Below are 6,075 nucleotides of genomic sequence, written 5' to 3'. Positions count from 1 at the left end.
CACGGATTTTCAAGTAACAAACTACTGCATTGACATCCCAAGCTGTCCCATACGTTTACACCGTTGCATATTTGGTGAACATCGGTGCTGAAATAGTGAAACACACTGCATTCCCAAACAGTGTGCTTCAAATCGGCAACAATCACACCCATCATTGACTTCAATGCAAAATGCCGCCCCGGTTCCACAAGTCACACAAGCAAGTGGTGTATGCCCTTCGACTCTACTCGACAGAGTCGCGCCATATACAATTCAACTCATCTCGCTGAGACACGTTTAAAGGCATATCAATTAGGGTTTGGGATTAGAGTTAGGAATTAGGTTTAGGGTTAGGGGTTAGGATTAGGGGTTCGGGTTAGGGTGCGGGTTAGAGTTTTGGTTAGCGGTTTAGATTAGGGTTAGGGGTTAAGTTTAGGGTTAGGGGCTAGGGTTTAGGTTAAGGGATTAGGGTTATGGCTGAGGGTTAGGGTTGGAGTCGTTAGGATTAGGGCACCTATGCATGCCAAAATCATCAAAATTTTCATAGCTACATTTTCCAAGAAAGAGTGAATTCCTCCCTTTTGTTTAGCATTAGTATGATATATATTGCATTAAAAGTAGGATATTTCACCATGAACATTTCATGTAAAAAAAGAAGCAAATCGGCATATGCCGTTTTTGGCCAATATTGGCCAAATTTTTACAGCTTTCTTTTTCAACAAAAGTGCAATCCTCGGAGTTGTTTAGCCTTATATATCCTATATAATACGTTAAAAAGTTGGAAATTTCACCATGACATTTTCAAGTAAAAAAACAGAAAATCGGCATACCGTTTTTGGCCAATATTGGCCAAACTTTCACAGCTTTATTTTTGGACAATAGTTCATTCCTCTTGTATTTAGCCTTATTATGCTATGTATTAGATTAAAAGTGGAAAATTTTACGATGAAATTTTTACGTCCCACTAAAAGAAAATAGGCATACTAACCTCTGCCGTTTTTGGCCACAATTGGCCAAATTTTTACAGTTTTATTTTTGGACAAAAGTTAATTCATCCATTGTATTTACCCTTAGTATGCTATGTATTAGATTAAAAGTGGAAAATTTTAGGACTAAATGTTCACGTCCCAAAAAAACCGACATACTAACCTCTGCTGTTTATGTCCAAAATGAGCCAAATTCCCATAGCTTTATTTTTCAACAACAAGTGCATTCCTCCATTGTGTTTGCTGTAGTATTCTACATATTACGTACAAAATTAAACATTTCACGATACATTTTCAACTCAGAAAATCGGCACACCTTTTTTTGCCAAAAAGCAAATTGGCATACTAATCTATGCCGTTTTTGGACAAAATTGTGTTAGGGTTTGGGTGAAGGTTAGGGGTTAAGGTAAGAGGTTAGAGGAAGAGGTTAGGGGTTAGGGCAAGGGGTTTGGGGTAAGGGGTTCGGGTGAATGTTAGGGGTTAGGGTTTTTGTCGGCCCGGGTTGTTGTCGGCCCGGGTTGTTGTCGGCCCGGGTTGTTGTCGGCCCGGGTTGTTGTCGGCCCGGGTTGTTGTCGGCCCGGGTTGTTGTCGGCCCGGGTTGTTGTCGGCCCGGGTTGTTGTCGGCCCGGGTTGTTGTCGGCCCGGGTTGTTGTCGGCCCGGGTTGTTGTCGGCCCGGGTTGTTGTCGGCCCGGGTTGTTGTCGGCCCGGGTTGTTGTCGGCCCGGGTTGTTGTCGGCCCGGGTTGTTGTCGGCCCGGGTTGTTGTCGGCCCGGGTTGTTGTCGGCCCGGGTTGTTGTCGGCCCGGGTTGTTGTCGGCCCGGGTTGTTGTCGGCCCGGGTTGTTGTCGGCCCGGGTTGTTGTCGGCCCGGGTTGTTGTCGGCCCGGGTTGTTGTCGGCCCGGGTTGTTGTCGGCCCGGGTTGTTGTCGGCCCGGGTTGTTGTCGGCCCGGGTTGTTGTCGGCCCGGGTTGTTGTCGGCCCGGGTTGTTGTCGGCCCGGGTTGTTGTCGGCCCGGGTTGTTGTCGGCCCGGGTTGTTGTCGGCCCGGGTTGTTGTCGGCCCGGGTTGTTGTCGGCCCGGGTTGTTGTCGGCCCGGGTTGTTGTCGGCCCGGGTTGTTGTCGGCCCGGGTTGTTGTCGGCCCGGGTTGTTGTCGGCCCGGGTTGTTGTCGGCCCGGGTTGTTGTCGGCCCGGGTTGTTGTCGGCCCGGGTTGTTGTCGGCCCGGGTTGTTGTCGGCCCGGGTTGTTGTCGGCCCGGGTTGTTGTCGGCCCGGGTTGTTGTCGGCCCGGGTTGTTGTCGGCCCGGGTTGTTGTCGGCCCGGGTTGTTGTCGGCCCGGGTTGTTGTCGGCCCGGGTTGTTGTCGGCCCGGGTTGTTGTCGGCCCGGGTTGTTGTCGGCCCGGGTTGTTGTCGGCCCGGGTTGTTGTCGGCCCGGGTTGTTGTCGGCCCGGGTTGTTGTCGGCCCGGGTTGTTGTCGGCCCGGGTTGTTGTCGGCCCGGGTTGTTGTCGGCCCGGGTTGTTGTCGGCCCGGGTTGTTGTCGGCCCGGGTTGTTGTCGGCCCGGGTTGTTGTCGGCCCGGGTTGTTGTCGGCCCGGGTTGTTGTCGGCCCGGGTTGTTGTCGGCCCGGGTTGTTGTCGGCCCGGGTTGTTGTCGGCCCGGGTTGTTGTCGGCCCGGGTTGTTGTCGGCCCGGGTTGTTGTCGGCCCGGGTTGTTGTCGGCCCGGGTTGTTGTCGGCCCGGGTTGTTGTCGGCCCGGGTTGTTGTCGGCCCGGGTTGTTGTCGGCCCGGGTTGTTGTCGGCCCGGGTTGTTGTCGGCCCGGGTTGTTGTCGGCCCGGGTTGTTGTCGGCCCGGGTTGTTGTCGGCCCGGGTTGTTGTCGGCCCGGGTTGTTGTCGGCCCGGGTTGTTGTCGGCCCGGGTTGTTGTCGGCCCGGGTTGTTGTCGGCCCGGGTTGTTGTCGGCCCGGGTTGTTGTCGGCCCGGGTTGTTGTCGGCCCGGGTTGTTGTCGGCCCGGGTTGTTGTCGGCCCGGGTTGTTGTCGGCCCGGGTTGTTGTCGGCCCGGGTTGTTGTCGGCCCGGGTTGTTGTCGGCCCGGGTTGTTGTCGGCCCGGGTTGTTGTCGGCCCGGGTTGTTGTCGGCCCGGGTTGTTGTCGGCCCGGGTTGTTGTCGGCCCGGGTTGTTGTCGGCCCGGGTTGTTGTCGGCCCGGGTTGTTGTCGGCCCGGGTTGTTGTCGGCCCGGGTTGTTGTCGGCCCGGGTTGTTGTCGGCCCGGGTTGTTGTCGGCCCGGGTTGTTGTCGGCCCGGGTTGTTGTCGGCCCGGGTTGTTGTCGGCCCGGGTTGTTGTCGGCCCGGGTTGTTGTCGGCCCGGGTTGTTGTCGGCCCGGGTTGTTGTCGGCCCGGGTTGTTGTCGGCCCGGGTTGTTGTCGGCCCGGGTTGTTGTCGGCCCGGGTTGTTGTCGGCCCGGGTTGTTGTCGGCCCGGGTTGTTGTCGGCCCGGGTTGTTGTCGGCCCGGGTTGTTGTCGGCCCGGGTTGTTGTCGGCCCGGGTTGTTGTCGGCCCGGGTTGTTGTCGGCCCGGGTTGTTGTCGGCCCGGGTTGTTGTCGGCCCGGGTTGTTGTCGGCCCGGGTTGTTGTCGGCCCGGGTTGTTGTCGGCCCGGGTTGTTGTCGGCCCGGGTTGTTGTCGGCCCGGGTTGTTGTCGGCCCGGGTTGTTGTCGGCCCGGGTTGTTGTCGGCCCGGGTTGTTGTCGGCCCGGGTTGTTGTCGGCCCGGGTTGTTGTCGGCCCGGGTTGTTGTCGGCCCGGGTTGTTGTCGGCCCGGGTTGTTGTCGGCCCGGGTTGTTGTCGGCCCGGGTTGTTGTCGGCCCGGGTTGTTGTCGGCCCGGGTTGTTGTCGGCCCGGGTTGTTGTCGGCCCGGGTTGTTGTCGGCCCGGGTTGTTGTCGGCCCGGGTTGTTGTCGGCCCGGGTTGTTGTCGGCCCGGGTTGTTGTCGGCCCGGGTTGTTGTCGGCCCGGGTTGTTGTCGGCCCGGGTTGTTGTCGGCCCGGGTTGTTGTCGGCCCGGGTTGTTGTCGGCCCGGGTTGTTGTCGGCCCGGGTTGTTGTCGGCCCGGGTTGTTGTCGGCCCGGGTTGTTGTCGGCCCGGGTTGTTGTCGGCCCGGGTTGTTGTCGGCCCGGGTTGTTGTCGGCCCGGGTTGTTGTCGGCCCGGGTTGTTGTCGGCCCGGGTTGTTGTCGGCCCGGGTTGTTGTCGGCCCGGGTTGTTGTCGGCCCGGGTTGTTGTCGGCCCGGGTTGTTGTCGGCCCGGGTTGTTGTCGGCCCGGGTTGTTGTCGGCCCGGGTTGTTGTCGGCCCGGGTTGTTGTCGGCCCGGGTTGTTGTCGGCCCGGGTTGTTGTCGGCCCGGGTTGTTGTCGGCCCGGGTTGTTGTCGGCCCGGGTTGTTGTCGGCCCGGGTTGTTGTCGGCCCGGGTTGTTGTCGGCCCGGGTTGTTGTCGGCCCGGGTTGTTGTCGGCCCGGGTTGTTGTCGGCCCGGGTTGTTGTCGGCCCGGGTTGTTGTCGGCCCGGGTTGTTGTCGGCCCGGGTTGTTGTCGGCCCGGGTTGTTGTCGGCCCGGGTTGTTGTCGGCCCGGGTTGTTGTCGGCCCGGGTTGTTGTCGGCCCGGGTTGTTGTCGGCCCGGGTTGTTGTCGGCCCGGGTTGTTGTCGGCCCGGGTTGTTGTCGGCCCGGGTTGTTGTCGGCCCGGGTTGTTGTCGGCCCGGGTTGTTGTCGGCCCGGGTTGTTGTCGGCCCGGGTTGTTGTCGGCCCGGGTTGTTGTCGGCCCGGGTTGTTGTCGGCCCGGGTTGTTGTCGGCCCGGGTTGTTGTCGGCCCGGGTTGTTGTCGGCCCGGGTTGTTGTCGGCCCGGGTTGTTGTCGGCCCGGGTTGTTGTCGGCCCGGGTTGTTGTCGGCCCGGGTTGTTGTCGGCCCGGGTTGTTGTCGGCCCGGGTTGTTGTCGGCCCGGGTTGTTGTCGGCCCGGGTTGTTGTCGGCCCGGGTTGTTGTCGGCCCGGGTTGTTGTCGGCCCGGGTTGTTGTCGGCCCGGGTTGTTGTCGGCCCGGGTTGTTGTCGGCCCGGGTTGTTGTCGGCCCGGGTTGTTGTCGGCCCGGGTTGTTGTCGGCCCGGGTTGTTGTCGGCCCGGGTTGTTGTCGGCCCGGGTTGTTGTCGGCCCGGGTTGTTGTCGGCCCGGGTTGTTGTCGGCCCGGGTTGTTGTCGGCCCGGGTTGTTGTCGGCCCGGGTTGTTGTCGGCCCGGGTTGTTGTCGGCCCGGGTTGTTGTCGGCCCGGGTTGTTGTCGGCCCGGGTTGTTGTCGGCCCGGGTTGTTGTCGGCCCGGGTTGTTGTCGGCCCGGGTTGTTGTCGGCCCGGGTTGTTGTCGGCCCGGGTTGTTGTCGGCCCGGGTTGTTGTCGGCCCGGGTTGTTGTCGGCCCGGGTTGTTGTCGGCCCGGGTTGTTGTCGGCCCGGGTTGTTGTCGGCCCGGGTTGTTGTCGGCCCGGGTTGTTGTCGGCCCGGGTTGTTGTCGGCCCGGGTTGTTGTCGGCCCGGGTTGTTGTCGGCCCGGGTTGTTGTCGGCCCGGGTTGTTGTCGGCCCGGGTTGTTGTCGGCCCGGGTTGTTGTCGGCCCGGGTTGTTGTCGGCCCGGGTTGTTGTCGGCCCGGGTTGTTGTCGGCCCGGGTTGTTGTCGGCCCGGGTTGTTGTCGGCCCGGGTTGTTGTCGGCCCGGGTTGTTGTCGGCCCGGGTTGTTGTCGGCCCGGGTTGTTGTCGGCCCGGGTTGTTGTCGGCCCGGGTTGTTGTCGGCCCGGGTTGTTGTCGGCCCGGGTTGTTGTCGGCCCGGGTTGTTGTCGGCCCGGGTTGTTGTCGGCCCGGGTTGTTGTCGGCCCGGGTTGTTGTCGGCCCGGGTTGTTGTCGGCCCGGGTTGTTGTCGGCCCGGGTTGTTGTCGGCCCGGGTTGTTGTCGGCCCGGGTTGTTGTCGGCCCGGGTTGTTGTCGGCCCGGGTTGTTGTCGGCCCGGGTTGTTGTCGGCCCGGGTTGTTGTCGGCCCGGGTTGTTGTCGGCCCGGGTTGTTGTCGGCCCGGGTTGTTGTCGGCCCGGGTTGTTGTCGGCCCGGG

This window comes from Lampetra fluviatilis, chromosome 46 (genome assembly GCF_964198595.1).
Source record: "Lampetra fluviatilis chromosome 46, kcLamFluv1.1, whole genome shotgun sequence".
Taxonomy (NCBI): Eukaryota; Metazoa; Chordata; class Hyperoartia; order Petromyzontiformes; family Petromyzontidae; genus Lampetra; species Lampetra fluviatilis.
The sequence above is the reverse complement of the archived record's forward strand: the minus strand, read 5'-3'. Positions refer to the sequence as shown.